At 38.9% G+C, this 22,552-nt stretch overlaps 1 long non-coding RNA gene across 2 annotated transcripts in view; it reads right to left on the bottom strand.

Moving 5' to 3' along the window:
* Positions 1-22,552, bottom strand: part of LOC136853486 (uncharacterized) — a 95,860-nt gene that overhangs the window by 15,795 nt on the left and 57,513 nt on the right. For both annotated transcript variants that reach the window (XR_010857477.1, XR_010857476.1), the window contains exon 4: positions 14,783-14,852. This is a non-coding gene — a long non-coding RNA (uncharacterized lncRNA). The remainder of the gene's footprint in view (positions 1-14,782; positions 14,853-22,552) is intronic.

The following is a 22,552-nucleotide window of genomic DNA, read 5'->3' as shown; positions in this document are numbered from 1 at the left end:
CGATCTCCTCTCGCGGCCTCACGTGACCTCCACGCGTGATTCGTGAACTCGGGTCGCCTTGTTTTTCGATCTTTCTCACTGTTCCTCTTCATGTTTAGGATGTTTTTCCTATTCGTGAAGTCTAATTAGTGATTTTGATTGATTGACTTTTGTATCCCTTTGCTTCGAGAGCGAAGGCTGGCGTTTAGGCTTTGGGCTAACCCCTCGGGCCTATTCGCCTCTTATCATTTCCTTAACATGCCTTATTTTTGCCCTTCACTTCTCTTAGCTTCTGGGAATTTTATTTTCGTTGGTACTGTTAAGATTATTTGTTTAATCTTTGCCCTTGTGTTCGGATGCATTTGATATTTGTTGATTATTATGGATATTTCTTTTGTTAGAGGGCGCCATTTCCCTTCACGCCCACATCGGGTTGGGTATGGTCCTCCTCTTATATTCGTTTTGTTAGCTTTTTATCCATTTATCATGGGTTGGTTGTTAGCTTTAGTATTACCTTTTTGGGGTGTTAGGCTATTGCCCCCCTTTTTTCCATGAAAAAAGGGTGGGTGGTCGATCATTCGTTTCGTTCACATGTCCATCATTGTGTTTTGTGTACGTTTTTCCAATGCGCGCTCTCCTTAAGTTTTGACTAGGTCTTTTCATCTTTTGTTTTCCCTTCCCCTGTTTGGCTTTTCGCGTAGGCTAATAAGCCTCTTGTTTGCTGAAATAGCGAGGGATCTCGTGTAGCTTCCTCTCCCTGTTTGGCTTTTCGCTTAGGCTAATAAGCCTCTTGGTTAAGCTGGGATAGCGAGGGACACCACGAGCCTACCCTAGTTTTGTCATTTCTTAAGGTTAATTTCCAGTTATTGGTTATGTCGACACACCCTTACCCCTTCCCCCTCCTGAGTGCTCTCTCTCCCCTTGATTCGTTTTCAGTCTTGTTAACTTATCAAGGCTTGGGAGCATTCCTTTCCTGTTAGCCTATAGCCTGTGTCCCCTTCCTCTGCATTGTTTGGCCTGTCCTTGGTACGGTCTCTGACTTTACCAGCCTATACCCCCTCCTGGGACTGCTGGTGGCCGGGAGAGCTTCCCCTCTCCCGTCCACCATCTTTGGCCTTCTTTGCCTCCTCTTCCCCCTTCTGACCATGGAGGTTGTTCCTCTCCCTCTCCTGCTTCTCTCGCGCTTGCTGGGTAGCTGTCTCAGTCAACGAGTGGGCGTGAGGGCCCGGAGCGCCCGGATTGTGCATTCCCACTCTCTGGTCGCTTCTTCACGGTTCTTCCTCCTGGTCTATTCATCCCTCCCCTCCGTACGTCATCTCCGGCGTGTCGTTTAATCTGACGACACTCCGGTTTAGTCCTATTCTCGTGGCCAGTTAGTGTTTTCCACCTGACTGTCTTCGTGTCCGGACCTTTGACATTCCCTTCCTTTAGCTAACCACTGTCTGCTTTTCTGTTATTCGAGCGCATTCCTTGCTTCCCCCTCCGGCGGTTCTAGTGTTTAACGGTCTTCCGTTATCGCTAGTTTCAGGATTTCATTCTTAGTTGCCGGGAATGCGCTTACTCCGGACAGTTTTAACCTTCCCATTTTATTTTGTATCCGTCACTTACTTTTAAGGCATGTTACTCCGGCTAGTTCCGGTATATTTATTATGTTTATTATGTTTATTTTATATGAGATTTTATTTTAACCTGGTTACCTTCCGGATCATTCCGGCAGGTTTCACGGTTTTATTTTATATACTAATGTGTTGCTCCGGCACACTACTAAGGTACCTTACACGGTATACTCATAATCTCATACTTTTACAGGTGGTGTGCTGCCAAGAACAGGGGTGCTCCGCAGCCCTCCACCAGGCCAGCGGCCACGAAGTTTGTCGGTCCCACTCTGGGTGTGCGGTCCACGTGGGGGATCTCATTGTTTGGCACCCTGACGGATGTGATGTTTGCTACGCTCTTTACGAGCAAGGCTATCGATGTTTCGGTAGGCTGTCATGCATCTTTCCTTTTAGCCAAACTGTATTTTACACAATTTCCGATTTCCCCACCTTGGTAAACCGCAATAATGTTTTTCTTCTGGCAGGCTGACCGCAAGTCTCGTGATGCTTCGCTCCAGGCCCTTAAAGTCTGGGTTAGCGGCTTCGGACGCAACGTAGGAGCTGGCAATCCCTACATACTCTCGAAGGACATTTGCAATGTCCTTTTTCCCGGCGCTGGATCACAGCTTCAGTCACCGACGATGTTGCTGCTCCGTTGATTGCCGGGATTCGGAGTTGACCCAGCCCTCTCCAGACGGTTCGCCCTGAGCGGTGGTGTTTCTGAAGACGCCGGCGGATCTTGACCTTGGCCTTGAATCTCCGAACATTGTCCCGGAGCATCAAGCAGGTAAGGGGTTAAGTGAGGCAGGTTCTTCACTGTTTAGCTCTCCTTCTTCCACCGTTTCCTCTTTTAAAGGTTTCTCTAAATCGGGCATGTCTGGATCTATTGTCCCGAAGGTGAAGTCTGTCAGGAAGAAAACCTTACCTACTCCAGCAGGTCGATCTGAGGCCCCTCCTGCGGCGGCACGGGCGGCGAGCCCCGTTCCGTCGACGAGTACAGCCTCCCCCTCCGGGTCACAAGCAGAGTCTCAGTCGCGTCAAGTGGTTCCCCCTCCTCCTGCTTTGGATCCGGACTCTTTCTTCGAGCATTTCCTTGAGAGAATCGACACGAGATTTGAGAGAATCGATGCGAGGGTAGACAGCAAGCTTTCTGGTCTTGCCAATTCTTTTCAGTCTCTTTCGGAGAAGGTGGAGTCACAACAGGAATTCATCCAAGGACTGGCCGATTTATGGATCTCGTTCTAGGTCTCATTCTGTTCCTGACCCTTCCACTCTCCTCCCTTCGATCTGGGGAATCCTTGGCGTCTGGCCCTTTATGCTCCTGAGTACGAAGGTACTCTCACCATAGAGGGTTTGGGCACAAGGAGAGTGGAAGAGTTGGAATTCTATCCTCCGGACCTGACATCCCCCTACACAGGTTTTGCCAGGCTGAAAGGGGAGGTTTGGAACAGGTCTGATAAAGTCCCTAAGGAGACCGTTATCTATCCTAGGGACCAAGCCCAGTCGTCTTTTGATGAGGACACTTACGGAGTGGCAAGCGGAGAACACTAAGCTTACACCAGCCAAGGGAGTGTTCACTATGTTCACTCTAAGTGATGTTCTCCTTCCTCCTTGTACTGAAAGTGGCCTCTGACTAGTCAGGCTTGCTTGGAGGGTAAACCCTCCCTCATCTCCGGGAGACGGACCGACATCTCTCGTCTTTCCCGAGGGCACCGAAGTTCTGGAAGGGAGCCCTGATACGTTTACGGTGACTCGGCTTGACCCAGACTGCGCTTCTGATCTGTTCAGTGAGCAGCCCTAAGATCCCGGAGTCGCTCCTGAAAGCAGAGGCTGATACTAAGGATAGGCTCGCCAGGTCTTTGAACTCTCTTAACTTTAGCAGAAGCAACTTCTTTGGTCTATAGGGAAGATTCTTTGTTCCAGGTCTTGACGAAATCTCTCTTGGCGAGTTTTCAACAAGACCTGTTTGACTTTATGACTGTCCGACTGGCCTGCCGAAAGGATATCTTTTCGGCAGCCACAGTTCGACATGAACCGAATAAGCTTCTGAAGAGTTCTATCTGGGGAGCTAATCTTTTCCCACAAGAAGAAGTTGACGCAGTCTTATCTGAGGCGGCTAGGGTCAATCAGAGTCTCCGTTCTCGTTGGGGTCTGCCCTATAAAGGGAAGCAGTCTGATCTTGCCGGGCCTTCCCAAAGTCCAGCAAGAAATTTAAACATTTCAAACGCCTCCCGGCTCAGTCCTTCATCCAGGTTCCCTTACAAGATCAGCCTTCAACCTCTTCCTCCCAGCCTCCGCCTCAGTATGTCCTGGTGAACCCGTCACATCAGTCTCTTGCTGCCCCCTCCTACATCTCCTCCCTGGCTTTCAATGCTACATATGAAAGCCAGGGGAAATTTCGCTCTAGGCAGTCAACCAGAGGCAACAGGCCCTGTGGCTATGTTAGGGGAAGAGGAGCCCCCCGCTCCTCTCCCAGGAACAGAGGAGGTAGAGGCTCCAGATGGAGGAAGCAAACACAGGACCGATGACATACATCCTGTGGGCGGGAGGCTGTACCACTTTCGCCCAGTGGACCTTCTGTCCCTGGGCTCAGAGTATAGTTTCAAGGGCCTAGGTTGGAGTTGGATCGACAGTCCCCCTCCACCAGTCAAGTTTTATCAGGCTCCGACCAAGGATCTCGAGGACTTTGTGGAAGATCTTTTGCAGAAACAGGCTATAAGGAAAGTGAGGACACTGAAGTTCCAAGGCAGGCTCTTGGTGTTCCTAAGAAGGGTTCCGGACAAGCGGAGAGTAATTCTGGACTTGTCCCGTCTGAATTCCTACATTCGTTGCGACAAGTTTCGGATGCTTACAGTCTCCCAAGTTCGGACCCTACTGCCCCGTGGAGCCGTGAACCACCTCTTTAGATCTTTCCGACGCCTATTATCACGTCCCGGTTGAGAAGGTTCTCCCCCTTTCTGGGGTTCAGGCTCGAAGGCAGGCATATTCCTTCAAGGTGATGCCTTCGGCCTCAACATAGCCCCAACGATTTTCACCAAGTTGACAGACACGGTCGTACAACAACTCGGTCTCAAGGGATTACGCTGGCCGCGTATCTAGACGACTGGATCATCTGGGCATCCAGCGTCGAGGAATGCCGGAGGGTTACATCCGTGGTGGTCGACTTTCTAGAATCTTTGGGCTTTCGTGTAAACAGGGAGAAGTCCCGCCTGGTTCCGAGCAGTTTTTTTCAATGGCTAGGAATCCAGTGGGATCTGAATTCTCACAAGCTCTCTCTTCCTCCTCCCAAGAGGAAAGAGATAGCCAGAGCAACCAGACAGTTTCTCAAGTCCAAACGAGCCTCTCGACGGGCCAAGAAAGAGTTTTGGGCTCCCTTCAGTTCGCTTCAGTGACAGATCTGTTGCTGAAGGTAAAACTGAAAGATATCAACAGAGTGTGGCGGAGTCGAGCAAATATCAGCCTCAGAGACAAGGTGTCTCTGATTCCTCCCATCTTGAAAAAGAGATTCCGGCCTTGGTCGACTGTCAAGAGCCTGTCGAAGTCAGTTCCCCTGCAATTTCCTCCTCCGGCGTTGGTTATCCACACAGACGCCTTCCTAAGCGGGTGGGGAGGATATTCTCAACACCAAGAAGTGCAGGGGACTTGGTCCCCATGTTCCGCCAGTTCCATATAAACGTTCTGGAGGCCATGGCGGTCTTCCTTACTTTTAAAAGCTTCTTCCCCCAAGAAGATTCATATAAGGCTGGTTCTGGACAGCGCCCACGATAGTCCACTGCATAAACAGGGAGGTTCAAAATCCAGCCGGATCAACCAGGTAATGATTGCACTTTTCTCCTTGGCGTGCAAGAACAAGTGGCACCTGTCTGCCACTCATCTTGCAGGGGTCCGAACGTCGTGGCGGATTCTCTATCAAGGACAACTCCCCTCGAGTCGGAGTGGTCCCTAGACAGGGCCTCGTTCAATTGGATCTTCAACCAAGTTCCGGGCCTGGAGGTAGATTTGCTCGCAACCAAGCTCAACAACAAGCTTCCTCATTACGTAGCTCCCAACCTGGACCCTCAAGCTCTTTTCACGGACGCAATGTCATTGATTGGAACAGGTGGAAGAAGATTTATCTGTTCCCTCCAGTAAACTTGTTGTTAAAGGTCCTTCATAAACTCAGGACATTCAAGGGTCAAGTAGCTCTAGTGGCTCCCTACTGGCCAAAGAGCAGCTGGTTTCCACTTCTGCTGGAACTGAAACTCGCCACATCCAAATCCCCAGTCTGAAACTAACACAAGTAGTACAAACTCAGACTGTGTCAGCTTCCTCAAAATTCAAAATGCCCTGGCTTTGTGGACTTTATGAAATTTGCGGCTCAAAGGATGCTAACGTTGATCCTGTCAATACCATGTTCTTGGAATCAGATAAGCGGGTCTCCACTCTTCGGCAGTACGACTCAGCAATTAAGAAGCTAGCACTCTTTTTGAAAGAATCTGAGGCTACAGTAATGACCATAAATTTGGCAATCTCCTTTTTTAGATCACTGTTTGAGAAGGGTTTAGCCTCTAGTACTGTTACTACAGTCAAGTCGGCTTTACGAAAAGTATTTTTGTACGGTTTCAAAATTGACCTCACAGATCCTTACTTTTCTTCCATCCCTAAGGCCTGTGCACGACTGAGACCAGTAATCCGTCCACATACGGTTTCCTGGTTTTTGAATGACGTGTTGAAGTTAGCCTCAGATATCGATAATCAGTCTTGTCCTACCTTTCCTTATTGAGGAAAACATTGTTCTTAGTTAGCCTAGCTTCGGGTGCTAGAATTTCTGAGCTGTCTGCACTCTCTAGGGAACCCAACCATGTCGACTTCCTTCCATCAGGGGAGGTTTTGCTGATTCCTCACCCTAAATTCCTAGCCAAAAATGAAGATCCCAGAATAGGTGGTCGCCTTGGAAAATTCTCCCCTTCCTCAAGACCTGTCCCTGTGTCCAGTTCATACATTGAGGGCTTATTTAGACAGGTTCTCTCACATCTCATCTGGGCCTCTCTTTATCAGGGAAGGGGGTAATATCTCTATGTCTGCTATTAGACAACAAATCCTTTACTTTATCAAGCAGGCTAATCCTGACTCAGTCCCAAGAGTTCATGATATTAGAGCTGTGGCCACCTCCATTAACTACTTCCATTACATGAATTTCACGGATCTTACCAAATACACTGGTTGGAAGTCACCCTTGGTTTTCAAACGTCACTATTTGAAATCCTTAGAAGCTCTTAAATTCTCAGCAGTCGCGGCAGTGAACGTTGTCCCTCCCTCTGGTACCCTTTCTGATTCCTAGTCAATTCTTCCTCCACTGCCTCAGTTATCCCCTTACAGTCATTTCAGTCAGGCGTGCCTTGACTTTTCTCACCTGACCGTGTTATCTGTATATTTGTCTAATTGACACATTTATGTTATAATGTTTTCAATTTTGTATAGTTATTTTGTTTAAGTATATTTTTTATATTGTCATGTTAATTTTAAGCTCCCATCAGTTACATTTGTACATTATTTGTTATTATTGCTAGCAATTAAAATTTTTGGTGGACGTTTGGTCTTCTGTTCCCTTACATTTTGTTATCTTTGCAGTTTAAGAATGATATTTATTTCTCTGTTAATTTTTCACTGGCTGACACGGGACCAGATCCAGAAAAGGGATTTTGACAAAGGAAAATCTATTTCTGAGAGGGGACTGTGTCACCCGTGACCCACCTCTGTCATGTCGTGTCCCCCCATAGTAAACATCATTCTGGTGGGGTGTTGCTTTCATGGAATGCAGCTAGCGGTGATTTGTGTACTGTCCGCATGAGTGGTGCATGGGTTTGTAACGGCACCTCTCTGTGGGACTTTTGACTTTGGGATCTCTATATAGATAAGGTTCCGTGTTTTATAGTTCACCCCTTTTCCATACACGACTCCATCTAATGGAGCTCGCTCTGGGGGTAGTAACCCAGCATTTCATTTAGCTTTCTCTGGTATCTAGCAACGGAATTACCTAGAAATAAGTGCTGAATGGACTTTTTCACCGCGTGACACGGTCCCCTCTCCAGAAATAGATTTTTCCTTTGTCAAAATCCCTTTTATACTAAGTACAGTAAATCCCCCGTATTCGCAGTCTCACTATTTGCGGACTCACATATTCGCGGATTTCTCTGTGGAACACATATACCCATTATTTGCGGGAAATTTGCCCATTCGGGGTAATTTTCACTGAGAAATATTCACTAATTACTGTATTTTCATATCATTTTCATGACTTAAGTGCACTTTTTGTGATAAAACTATTAAAATACTCAGGTATAAGCATTTTAGAGGGTTTTTTTGTGTTTAAACTAACAAAATAAGCAGTTCTAAGTATTTTTAGAGGGGTTTCAAGTATTCGTGAGGGAGGTGTGTGTGCAGTACTCATCCCCCACGAATACAGGGGGTTTACTATATATATTTTGTTGGTTCTATCTAATATCATTCTCCATTTTTACGTTCATATTTTAACACTGAACTTTACTAGTATGTCATCATTCACCTATTCATTATCAATCATATCGTTAATTTATACATTTCACCTTCACTACAGTGCTGAATAATCGTGGTGGGTTCCGACACTCGGTCTTCAAGACCTAAATTTCATAATCAATCAATCCTTCTCATATGGTATTAGTGTTTTTCAGCTTAATATTTGGAATGGTTTCCTTTTGAGAACTTCTAGTAAAATGAACTGCCACAGTTTTGGAAGGGGAGAATCTAAAGCCATTGTCATTAGCCCAGTTGCTGATTGCATTAACTGACTTTTGCAAGAAATTACTAGCTGCAATAGCATCATAACTAGTGACATGAGCAAATAAGGTAACACTCAATACACTGCCTTGTGGGACACCTTCCTCCAGCTCAAAAGCATTTGACAAGGTATTTCCAATTTTAACTCTAATACACCTATCACTTAGAAATGAGCTGATGAAATTCAACATATTACCTTGTATTCCCATATTATGAAGCCACTTAATAATACCAAAACACCAAGTCAGACTTCAATAGTCTGACTGCATTTTGAGAAACATTGCTGAATTTGGGATGATAGTCTCGAATTTGGGATGATAGTCTCCAGAGAGAAAAGTGGAAAGATTTCTCATAAAGCCAAATTGGACAGATGATAACAAACCATTGTTTTCTACATGCCACATTAGTCTAGAATTCACCATTTTCTCAAACAATCTGCATACACAACTCCAAAGAGATATTGGCTGACAGCTTGTAGGAAGATGTGGATCTTTCAATGGTTTCTTAATGGGGACAACAACTGCAATCTTTCAAGAAGGGGGAAGAATATCAGTTTCCCATATTTTATTAAGGATTTTCAGAAGATAAGATTCAGCTGAATCTGGAAGATTTTTTAGCATGCTACAAAGAATGTTATTCCTGGGGGATGTTGATTCAGATGATGATAAAGCATCCCTTAAAGTTAACTTGGCATTAAAAGATTCACCATTTCCAGAATTTAAATTAAGGGAAATGGTTGAATTCCTAATATTCTGGAACCGAGTTGAATAGTTCCTAGAACACAACACTTAAGAGAAATGCTCGCCCAGTTTTTCAGCAACTTCATCAGACTTGGTGACAAGGTCTCCATTGATTTTCAGACAAGGCGTTAGTGATGGCATGTATTGGGCACTTAGTTTTCTTATCTTTTTCCAGATTAACCTAGTTGTGGTCTTAGAATTTATGCCATTTATATAAAAAAAACCAGGATTCTCTTTTTACTTTTTTAAAATATTTTTGTTTTGCCACAGCTTGTTGGTAAACAGATTTTGCTTCTGCAGATTGACTGGATTTACAATGCCTGTAACATTTCCTGATAATTTTCCTCAAATTATCACAAGTTTTGTCCCACTATGGAACAGCAGGTCTGTGTGGTTTCCCTTTGGTCTTAGGTACTGAGTGTTCAGCACTATTCAATATTTCAGAGGCAAAGTACTCTTAAGCCTATATATATGACTCGAAGGACTCAAACTCCTGGGATAGGTTAATACCTTCTTGAAATTTGACCCAATCTGCTTCCTTTCCCTTCCATTTAACAGGATAATTCAAGGGGACATTTCTCACAAACTTCAGATGAATGGGAAAGTGATAACTGTCACATAGAAATTCATCTACAGACCAGTTAAAATCCACATAAAGAGAAGAAGAGCAAATACTTAAGTCTATAGCAGATGAATCACCTGTATAGATATTATATGTCATAGTACCATCATTAAAACGTGTAATACATGATCATTATTATTTACAATGTCATCAATGATCCTACCTCTTTTGTCTAAAAAATTACCACCCCAAAAGTGGATTGTGAGAACTAAAATCACCAAGTAGTAAAAAGGAGGAGGAAGTTGATTAATTAAACCTTGAATGTTCCCAAGAGTGAACCTACATCTTGGGGGGAAGGGAAAGACAGCAGATTGTGATTTCACGGTCAAAAGTAGCCCAGATAACAATTACTTAAAGCTGCGTGTTCAGAGGAACAATAAAATATTGCAATGTTTTAGCAATAATCATTCCAACACCTCCATGGGCATGGTCCCCATCAGTGGGGTTCATCTTATAGATCTCATAGTTCAGACCAGTACTGTATACTGCATCCTCTAATTTAGTTTCTTGGAGACATACTTTTAGAATTTCTGAACAAGTTCTTAGTCCCTTACAATTCCATTGTAAAATGTCCAGATTGAAGTTTTAGAGCTAGGATCTGCCAAGGGCAATTCCACTGTAATCTATACTATTTCTTTATTTTCCTTATGGGACTTTATAGGAGTTTCTTTAGATTGTCTTGAGGTATGTGGCTTACGATCAGCTCTATTATGTTTTTTATAAGCTTTTTGATAGGGAGCATAGTGGACTTCAACTACTATTTTCTTATTATCCAAGGAACTTGATTCCTTGGCTGTTTCTGAGGCAGAAGCACCGTCACTGTTGGCCTCACTCTTGTTACACTTTTTATGGGGTTTGGACATCTCCATACTTTGAGTAGGTGGAGGAGAGGATGAAGGAGTTCTTAATCTCTTTGGAACTTTACTTTGTTCTTGTTCCATTTCTTTGGGAAGGGTTTCTTGTTGCAGAGATGGGAGAGACAGAGGGAAGGACTCATCAATTGGAGATGATTTTACAGTGTAAGTAGGCACATCTTCCTTAAAGAGGTGTGCTTCAACTCTAGCATGCTGAGCACCTGACTGGGTCTTAGTCTCAGGAGTTCTTACTTTTACAGCAGGCAAAGGTGCTACATTGTTGGCTTGAGTTCTTATAGGGGCTATGGAATTCATAACCATAGCATAGGTCTTTGCCTGACCAATTAATTTTTTTGCATAACTAACGCTTATATATTCAGCATTAGCTTTACATACAGCTGCCTCTTCATATTTATATTGGCTGCAATTTTTATTAGATGGGGTATGATCCAGTTCGCAATTAATACATTTTGGTTGTTTTGAACAAGGACCATGTTATGGGGTGGAGCAATTATTACAAATTTTATTGTTTTTGCAGAATCTGGATGGATGACCGAATTGAAAACAGTTATAGCACTGCAGAGGTTTTGATAAAAATGGTTTGACTTTGTCCCTTTCATTTCCAAAATTGACATGGAGTCCTCAAAAGTTAAAATGACCATATTTGCCTTTGGAATTTTTCTTACTTTGCATACAGAGGTTGTACTAATTTCTAATATTTCACTTTCCATCAATTCACAAAGGTCTTTATCAAAAACTACTCCTCTTCCATAATTGAAATTCGTGTGTGGTCTAATTTCCTTCATCATGTCATCTTTCTTGAACTTCTTTAATGTCAGTGCAGTATCCATGATTGGGTCTTTGATCTGGCATGAATAAGTACACTGCCTTTACCAAACCTTGAAATGTTACCCATATCAATATTCTCAACCTTTTTTTGGATGTATCTGCTAAATCTATAGTAACTGTAGTTTTCCTCTCTAGTAGATACTATCAACCACACTGGAGGTTTGGGAGTTCTTTCAAGAGTGGGATTGTCCTCCAAATTTGGCTGAACCACTTGTATCCATTGGGATCGTCTATAAACAACTGTTTTTAGGGGTCTTGTCAGACAGTGCTCCTTTGACAGTTGATTTACAAATTTTGATATTATTAATATTGTTGCTTGGCTTTAAGTGAGGCTTCACATTTTTTAAAAGTTACCCATGCTTCCCATTTTCCTTTATTTTCATCAAAGTTCATTCTTAACTCAATTATTTTACCATAAGTAGGAAATGAATCAGAGTGTTTCATAGTCACATTCCAAGGGAATGTGCTCTACATGTAATACTTTCAAACTATCCACTGTGTTCCCACACTAGTGAGTTTTCAAATTGTGATGACTACCCTGAGAGGTAGGACCACCACTGGAGCATTCAACATCCATGGTCAGGTTCATGCCAAGAGTTGCCATTTATCTCGAGGCCTTGTCAGAGGTCGTCATCTGCTCCAAATCATCATCATAGGGCCCAGGGGTACTTGAATCCTTATAGTCACTAGTCATAAAGGATCTGGTAAAGAAAAAAAATTAAACCTGAAAACCTTAAAAAGATATCAGCCTTTCATGGAGTTTATTCTTCCACCGATGACACAAGTGAGAACCAACTCCCAAATGTCCGCGTCCCTACCCAACTCCACAGGGGATGGCACAACATGATCAGTGGCCCAAGTGTAAGCTAAACCTGCTTGCTAGGACTGAGAATATTACAAGAATACAATCATTGCCACCCTAATCATGTTATGGGCAAACCAGATAAAATGCCGAGAGTCCTATCCCCAGAACCTCAAAATTGATGTGGTTAAAGACAGGAAGTTCTGTAAGTTAAATTTTCTCATCAAAAGCACCAGAACTTGAAAAAATAAAAAGGAGGAAGAGGTAGAGAGAGAGTAGTGTTTCACTCCTTGCCATCATACCCTCTACTTTTCCCATTCACATTCAGGCTGAGACTAAAATGTCGCGTGAAAAATCAGTAGGAATCCACGATCCTTCATGGGAAAATTAATACTCTGAAGAAGGCAACAGGTCATATGGAGGTTACATGAAATGCCCAACACAAGTTGCATAACTGGAAGATCAGGGACGACCCAATCCTGAAAGAAAATATCTTGAAGCAGCAAATAAAAATAAAATCATGAAGCAGCAGTGTACAAAAAAAAAAAAAAAAAAAAAATGCTAGTAGAGATTAATAAGAAAAGGGAAGCCACTTCCTGAATACCCAAGAAACTTTGCCTTTTTGGAAGATTAGTTTCTGTTCTAGGATAATGCAAAGATAAGCTCAAATCCCATTACCTAGTCAGCACTATTAGGGACCAACTGGAGAACAACAACCTACTCAAAGCAATTAACCTGAGAAGGTGGCAATGCAAAGTAGAAGGCACTTCATATGGCTAGTAACATAACCATCAAACAGGTAAAGGATTGGTTGGCTCAGGTGATAGAAGAGTTCCAAATAGGTATACAAGAAATCAATCTCGCAAGTACATGGGTGGCAACACATCTGGGGGAGAACCCGTGGCAACAGTGGACACCCAGTGGAGTCTCTCTGATCCCCTCTCCTTATTACAGTACAAGGAAGGTGTTGGTAACAGCACAGCCAATGATACCAAACATGGAATGGTCCCAGTAATGGTCATCATGAAAAAGCCAGTTATCGGTAATATTTCCAGGGAATTTTGCAGAATGGAAGCACCACAAAGATCATAGCTGGTCAGACCACTTTTCCTGGTACTGTTTTTCAAGGGAAGTGAGACTGGTATTCAAATCAAACATTCTGGAGAATCCTGATGGATTCCAAAAAGGAGAGAACCACCAATACTCTCCACCTTAGGGGTACTATGCTGAAGTAGGCAGAGAGAGCAGAAGGGGAAGGGCAAGAATCCCATTGCAATGGGGAAGGCTAGGGGAAAGCAACTGTGATACCAAAGTGAAGCCAGGACCACCAGAAAAATGTCTTTACTGAGGCTGAGAATCTTCAGGATTAAGAACTCCTGACTAGACCTACAGCTATCTAGGGAAACTCCAGCAGCAACCCTGAAACTTCAAAATAGACTATAGTTAGTACAAGGACCCTAAAACCAGATCACAAGAGATCATGCAAATACACTATGATCACTGCTCTGTCAAAGTAGGAGAGGAGTCCTTCAGAACAACAAGGGCTATCAGATATAAGCTCATAACTAGAGGAAGATGAGGGCATGTGCAATGGCCTTCACAATACTAAGATCAGCCAACACCCACAGTCAACATCTCAGCATCTCCAAACACAAAGAAGAGCAGCAATAGGGACGCTCTAGAAACAAGTCATTTTTACTGAAAGCCCAATGATTGGGAAAGAACCAGACTGTGCCTCACAAGAGTCTTACCAACAGCAAGTCAAAAACTTATGTGAACAACCTACAGCATATCCCAGAGCTTCAATCTCAAAAAAAGGTCCCAAAGGATCATGCATGGAGAAAATTCCAGCGCTCCCCTCACCTCTACTTCAGCAGCCCAAAGGCCAAGAATGAAGTAGAATGGAGTCCAGGTGCTCCAATGGAAAATCCCAGCAATTTTCACCTGCAGAATAAGAAAGTATATGGCGCTAATAAATGTTTCTCAAATATAGAAAACCCAGCTCTTGTAATAATGTTAGTAAAATTCCATGAATTGGCAAACTTATGATCTCGATACAATCCTGTTAAAAGTAAACATGCTGAAGAAACAAGAGAAACCATCAACAGTTGTTTATCTATCCTTGACAAACCAAAAACAAACGATATGAGCAAAAACTGAACAACCATAAAAACACTTAACAGATCAAAATACAACACATGGCATCAAAACCAAGTACTAAAACCCATAAAAAATTTTTGTCTTGAAATGAAAGAAGTTACTGTTCCTATGAAAGAAATTACAAAAGGTACAATTTCTATAAAAAGTAATTTATTATAGCTATATATATTATTTCTGAAACCAAAGGCAAACAACTGGTTGCTGTAACATGAAGCCATACCTTTTACAAGAGTAACCAATAACATAGCTATTCTATAGCTCAAAGACTGTTCAGGAGTCTAATGTAAGAGAAAAAGATTAGGGTAAATTTTAACCACTGTACTTCTGCAGCATTAAATTCTTTCAAGTACTGGCTACAGTGAGGATGCAAGAAGATAAATATATACCTTGGTATCTGGTTCTCCTGGATCAGGATGAGGTCATCTTCTGGGTTGAAAATAAAAACAGAGGAGATTCCTGCCAAAAAGAATTCATTTGGAATAATTAATCTAGAGAGTTCAGCGAAAATGGGAAAAGAAAATTTTGTTACCAAAAAACATGTCTGTTACTGAGAGGTGGACAAAATTCTATATGACAGATATGAAATAATAACAATGGTATTAAAAGAGCTTTAAAGAACAGGGATCAACAGAACGAAAATGTGTGGTCTTGTGATCAGTGACCTGGAAACTTTGATGGTCAGCTTAGTGAGATCAATGTTTATCTATTGTTCCATATTAAGCTGCTGGGTTGATGCTGTGAGACCCCAATTCCCTTAGCATCTGCAGTATATATGCTATGTTTAAGAAAAGGTTACCTTGGTCTGGCATAGCTGAGTCCTCTACACCTTAAACTGAGCCAGAGGTAATGGGATTTTTTCTGGCTCCTTTGGTGAGCAATCAATTTACAAATTTTGTGCTTGGTCCTTTAAACCAGATAATATAGCCTGCTGAAATGATATTCAGTACATTTCATGTTTAGTGAAGAAATCAAATGCTCAACTTCGAGCACTAGATTGGTCTTGCATGCAGTACTGCATAGCTTCCACATTATTCACTACTGCAGTAATTGTTGGAAACTGAATTCCCTTACTTTCTGGAACAAGCAATTTTTTTTTTGCTCATCTTTCTTAAGACAGCATGTTTATATTGTTTCTATACCTGTATGCAGGACAATTTCTGAAGGCTGTAGCCTCAGTGCTATTTTTGTTGAAGTGTCCCTTGCTTTGGATGAGAAGTCTTGTTTGCCCCTACTAGGGTGAAGTCCTCTGCATGATTCTTTTGTTGATTTGGTTAGCATTCCTATCTGCCAGCAGTCATAGGCAGCATTCTTGCTGTCACCGTTCTGGTCACTGTCATGTCCCACTGGCTGGTCTTTCACTTATAAAGTTAGTTTATGGACAGAGGAACTGTTAACACAAGCTCATCTTTAATTCTTACATTTTTTCAATTCTAAGACAAAGTTACCCAAGTTCAATCAAGGGCTTAATTTTTTGCATGTCTTTTGTTTTGTGCTTTGATTATGATTAACAGCTCTCATAGGGCTGGCCCAAAAGATTAAAATGAAATGGAGTCCCAGGTCTACGCCATAGGCTAAGCACTGGGACTAAATGATGAATGAATAATTAAACTTAAAAAAATTGCAAAAAGGCATATGCTTTCACACTAAGACACATGAACACACTAAATGCATTTACTCAAGTATCCATCTGCACAATAAAAATACAATAAATAAAATTGATTAATGATAAAAATCAGAATAACTTATTTTTAAAATTAAGATTTTTTTTATATATATTGGTTGCCCAGTGGGCTTTTGTATTTTCATAAATTACTTTCTATACTTTATCAGTTAATTTATACTTTCTCATGAATATTAAAACTGGGTCCATTGAAATTGTTGCAGACTGATAAAATTTCAACAATCGATCCACTTCCAAAGTTGATAACCGACATTGGTTATATTTTGGACATTCGCATAACACATTTAACTGTTTTATCACTTTGCATTCTGAGCATTCTGGAACTGATTCATGTGGGCTGCTCATTAACTGTCCATGTGTCAGACAATATGGCCTATTCAGAGGTGTGTCAGAATTACTTGTGCTGTTCAAAAGAGCTAATTCCAGCTCTTCCATATTAAATTTTCTATTTTAATATATATCTTCTATTGTTTTAAAATTTATCGTTATTAATTCTATACTATTTTTCTTTGTGTGGAAGTGCTCATCTAAATTTTTATCACAACTTACTTTTGCTAAGTTTTCTCCTATTACATTACTTATTTCTAAATTTTTATCAACTTATTCTAAGTTTTCTCCATTCATTTTATTTCTTTATATCATTATTCTTTTCCCATCTTTTATTTTCCTTTATTTACTGAATTTTTCCCATATTTTTTTATAGGAGTATTATTAGAGAGATGACACATATTTCCTCCATGAAATGATTCCTCCTTGAAGTACTTCTTTTTTCAATTTTGCAGATATTTTGTTATACAGAGGTTCTAATGTATCAATTTCTGATAATAACATAGTCAGTTTTTGTAAATTTTCTTCTAATATAGTATCGGTAATGTTTTATTTATTTTACTGAACTTTCTATTTAATTTAACGCTGACTGCATTATTTTCGTTGACAAAAGTTGTCGTCAGGTGCCGAGTGGACGTAAATTGGGTGATTTTTTAAATATTTGCGGAAAATATTCTGTTAAAAATTTTTTGCGCCTTAAGGGATGCTGGGACCATCATGCTGTTGTTTTGTTTTTGTTTTTGAGGAATTTTCCCAAAAGAAAGCATTAGCTAACTCTACTGAAAATCTCAGAATTTCTTTGTCACTTTGTCGTAATTTTTGCACCATTTTCTATTAGCCGTTACATTAAGTTTTATATATGAAAATTGCAATTTCATTTAGAATGCAACAAAAAATAACTTATGGTTGTAGCTTTTATTTTTAATAAATGAAATTTCAATCTTTGTCAAATTTTACTCGACCGAAATGGTCGAAAAATGCAATTTCATTCATTTACCTTAATTTTGCAACAAACGAGAATCTTTTCGATTTATGGTGAATTTTGAAAAACTTTTTCCTTACGTCCGCGCGTAACTGCCGAAAATTTGAATTTTTTCACTTTGTCGTAATTTTGCACCGTTTTCTATTATTTTTTTATACATGAAAATGTGCGCAATTTCGCGTAGAATACAACAAAAAATAATCTGGTTGTAGCTTTATCAGTTTTGAAACTAAAAATCACGATAAATAGAAAATATTCGACCTTCGGTCAACTTTAACTCGACCGAAATGGTAAAAACTGCAATTGTAAGCTAAAACTCTTACATTCGAGTAATAGTCAATCATTTACCTTTTTGCAACAAACGAGAATAGCACAATATTTCGATTTATGGTGAATTTTTGAAAAAAATTTTTTACGTCTGTTACAATTCATGCAACATTTTGTGATAATATTTTTCTAGTTCTTTGATCGTTTTTTGTTATATACCAAAATTTTTAGTGTACAATACAACCCAAAAAGAAAAATAACTCATTAGCTTTAATGTTTCGATTTTATTCATATATTCCTGATAACTTTCTAATTTACTCTTAATCTTTACCTGTGATTTAAAAAAAAAACTTTCTTTCCGTCTTCAATTTGGCGCAGACACTTTTTAAATAGAGGCTCGGCGTTTAAGGGTTAAATTATCTAATCGTCTTCAATTTGATTTATTTTATTTTCTGTACTTTCCATGGGACCAAGGGACTTGTGTTTTGTTGATGAGATTTTGATTTTGATTGCTTCATCAGCAGATTTTTAATGAAATCAACAAGAAATATTCTTTTTGTCTTTTAGAATGGCCAGTCATTTTTATTTTCCTGAATTTTTCCCATTTTTTTTTATAGGAGTATTATTAGATTTCATGCTTCCTCCATGAAATTATTCTTTTGAATTACTCTTTTTAAATTTTGCAGATATTTTGTTATATGGAGGTTTTAATATATCAATTTCTGATAATAATATAGTCAGCTTTTGAAAATTTTCTTCTAATACAGTATCGGTAATGTTTCATTTATTTTACTGAACTTTCTATTTAAATTACCTAATCGTCTTCCAATTTGGCGTTTTATTTTTATTAATTCTGTTAGTTTTTCAGACCACCATGGGACTTTTGTTTTGTTGGATGAGATTTTGATTTTGGTATTGCTTTATCAGCAGCATTTTTAATATCAACAAGAAATTTATTAGTTTCATTTTGGTCTTTTAAATATTCAAATGGTAGGATATTCCAGAATTCAATCCCAATCTACTTTGTAAATGTTATATTGAGGGACATGCTTGGCAGGATTTTATAATGAAATTATTTGGGGAATGATACTGGTATGCAAATTGTCAACCGTATTCCAATCCAATCTGTCTACTATGTTTGTTGTTATTATTATTATTATTATTATTATTATTATTATTATTAAAGGAGTTTAACCAGACTACTGAGCTGACTTTCAGCTCTCCTAGGGCTGGCCTGAAGGATTAGATTAAAATACCAGGTCCAGGCCTAAGGCCAAGCACTAGGACCCAATAGATCATTCAGTATGATGATGAATGAATTAAAATGAAATTAAAAACTGCACATAGGAACATGCTCTCATACTGAAACACATACATATAATAAATATGTTTACTCAGGCTTCCTTACATACACACTAAAAAGGTATATTAAAATTCAGAATATAAGTTATTTTTAAATTTTGCTTTTTTTTTTTAAATTCAACATATGCTAAAAGGGTTTTCATGCTTTTATTATTTACTTATTTTTATATTTTATTAATTAAATTACAGTTCCTCATGAACATCAAAATTGGAACGACTGAAAATTTAAAAGATTCTAACAAAATTCCCTCCATTGATTTATTTCCAAAAGTTGACTATTATTATCAACCTGCACTCTGAGCACTCAGGAGCCTGGCCATGGGCTGCTCATTAAGTGCCCATGTGTCAGATGAGTATGGCCTATTCTGAGACGTGTTAGAATTACTTGTGCATGTCTCTCTCTCTCTCTCTCTGATATGATGAACTCCATTTTTTAAAATTAGGTTTTATTTGTTTTAATTTATTACTTTCAGGTTGTTCATTAAATATATATTGCCATTTATTTATAATACCCATTTTTATGTGTGTTACATAATCAGTAACAGGGATATTCACATTTGATCTTGTCAGGTGGGTTGTTTCTTTGGCTGCATCTTCATTTCCTTTGATCCCTACATGGGCAGGGTCCAACATATTTCTACATTTTTCCATTATTATATAAGTTATGGAGAAATAATTTAATTTGTTATACTATATTATGTTTTTATTTGTAACTCTGAATAGCTTCTATAGCGCTTCTCGAGTCACTAAAAATCACAAAATTACTGAATGATGTTTCTTTAATTATTTTTATAGCTGATGCAATTCCACACAATTCTGCTGTGAATACTGATACATAGAGTTAAGTCGATTGAGGAAAATGTTCCATGTGTTTTTGAAAAATATGTGGTGACTTCATTATCATTTATACAGCACGTTGTTTGAATCTATGAATTCTTCTATTTTACTGCCTACTCTATTTGAATCTGTACAATTACAGTCCCACATCGGATTGTGACCATTAAAATCACCTACTATTAATGTAGGTTCCTTGGCATTATTAAGTAATTATTCAAGTTTGTCAATGTCTTAATTTTTATTAGGCTGGTTGTATAAATTATAAATTACATAATTGTCGTTTTTTATTCGGATTTTAATACCTGATATTTACAAGTCAGTAATGTTTACAGGTACTTTGTTGTAAAATACTTTATGTACATATATGGCTGTACCTACATTTCCTTCTTCCTCTCGTGATGTTGGTGCTAAGGTATATTTACCTAGTGTTGATATTGTTTTGTTGACATGCTGTAAACATAATATCATTGGTTCATATTCTTTTAATAACGGTTGTCCTTCTGCTAGGTGTAATCTGGTCTGCAGACCATTGACTTTCCATCGTATAGCTACTGAAAATATTTTTGTATTATCAACTTGGGTTTTTTCTAATAATATACTGACGACATTCATTTGTTTTTCTTTATGATATACTAAGTGCTCAATGCACATGCAACCTTTTTCATGGATACTCAAATCCGTGGTTTTTTTTTCTATATTTCATAAAATTTCTTATAATGTTTGTTATACCATCTTTTGCTATATTTTTGTTATTATTGCACAATTCAACAAAACAATAATTACATCCACATGTGTTTTCATGTACATTTCTTGTATCATTTGCTTTTGTACCAATTACTGGTGACGGAGTAATCTCCTCTCCCTTCACATTTTCATTGTTATCTCTGGTATAGTTCTCTTCTACTTCAGTGTTTTGGATATCTGCATCCATAGGTTTTAGTATTATTTTAGGAGATAAAGGCATATTCTCAGCTAGTTTTCGCTTTTGTTCTCTCTTTATATCCTTTGTCTTTGGTTTAACTGATGCTGCTCTAACAATAGTCGGTTTTTTCGTTTTGGGTGGTGTTCTCTCCAAAGTCTCTTTTTATCTTTAATTTCCCGTCCATCACGACCCTCCTCTGTTACTTCCGTAGTAGCATCCTCCTGCGTTCCTATTTGCATTAATATTTCAAGTGAATTGGATAAAATATTATCCATCCCATTTGTACCTTTTTCTTTACTCTTTACTATTTTTGTTTTTATTTCTACAGCATTAACATCATCTTGAGATTTACTCTTCTGTGCTCCGTTACTTCTATCTGTATGCGTTTTTGTTTCATCATTGGTTCTTTTTATTGAAGAATATGTATGTTTCTTAGACGGATCTTGAATTCCTCTCACTTTTAATTATAATTTAGCTTCTTTAATAGACATACCAGTTCTTTCTTGTAAGTTTTTTAATTCTTTATTGTAAATATAGTATATACGTTCTTTGGACCTTGCTGCTGGATGTGCAGTTTGCTAACATCAGCATTGGGTTAATAGTCGTTTTTAGGCTAATATCAAAGACCATAATTTTTCGGGTACAATAAAGAAGCTACGTAGATCGTAATAAATCGATTCCTGTGAATGGAATGGTTTTACATTACTGTAAGCGGTTAATAACTTTTTTACTTGCCTCTATACTCCACGGAAAACACATGAGGGGGAGGGAGCGAAAATTACATCATGCCTCTTTATCCTAGACTCGGTACATTTTGTCACCTTTTTCAACTTTTTTTCTTGATGGGCAAAAACCATGTAATGCTATTTACGTTGAAACTGACTGTAACTAGCTAGTTGTTCTTACAGCAAACCAATCTCTTGTTTAGGGTTAAGGTGGTTGAAAAATTTATTCTACCGCCTGGCATGAAAAAGGCTTCAATATAAAATAGTAATACTGTAAAAGTAAAACTTAGTGCGCAAGTTTGCTGCGATCCTCGAGGAATAATATAAACCTGTTTAGTAACCTTTTTCTTCAACCCACAAAGATTATTAGCCTTAGGGCACAATGTGCAACTCCAACACGTGCTAAAATGTTGGCAATGACTGTGGACGAATGTCACATATACAACTAATATAGTACTTTTAAAAAATATACTAATAAAGCCGTAATGCCTTACCTTATGCAAATATCTTGACAATTCAAAGATAGACCAAACCAGTTCAAGCGACGAAAGAAATATTTCACAGCGTAAAAGAACAAAGCAAATGCTTTCACCGAAAACAAAGTAGACAGTTACCCAAATTCGAGGAAACTATTCGCAGACTACGCCGACTCGTACTGGAATAAGCTCTTGAAAATCGCTTATTCCTGCCAATGCCAAGTATGTTTACAGTAAAAAGATTACTACATTATCGTTATTCCTTTAACTTGTCAACAATAAGATGTGAAATACAGGAGTAGGTAATTTTGCATGCCTTCGAAAAGAATCAAATGCAAAATCATATTATGTATGTATGTATGTATGTATGTGTATATATATATATATACAACTAATATATATATATATATATATATATATATATAAATATATATATATATAATATATATATATATATAATATATATATATATATATATATATATATATATATATATATATATATATATATATATATATATATATATATATATATATATATATATTTTTTTTTATATACATATACACATTCTATGTGT

This window comes from Macrobrachium rosenbergii, chromosome 27, assembly GCF_040412425.1.
Source record: "Macrobrachium rosenbergii isolate ZJJX-2024 chromosome 27, ASM4041242v1, whole genome shotgun sequence".
NCBI classification, from domain to species: domain Eukaryota; kingdom Metazoa; phylum Arthropoda; class Malacostraca; order Decapoda; family Palaemonidae; genus Macrobrachium; species Macrobrachium rosenbergii.
This window is presented reverse-complemented; position numbering and strand designations above follow the sequence as displayed.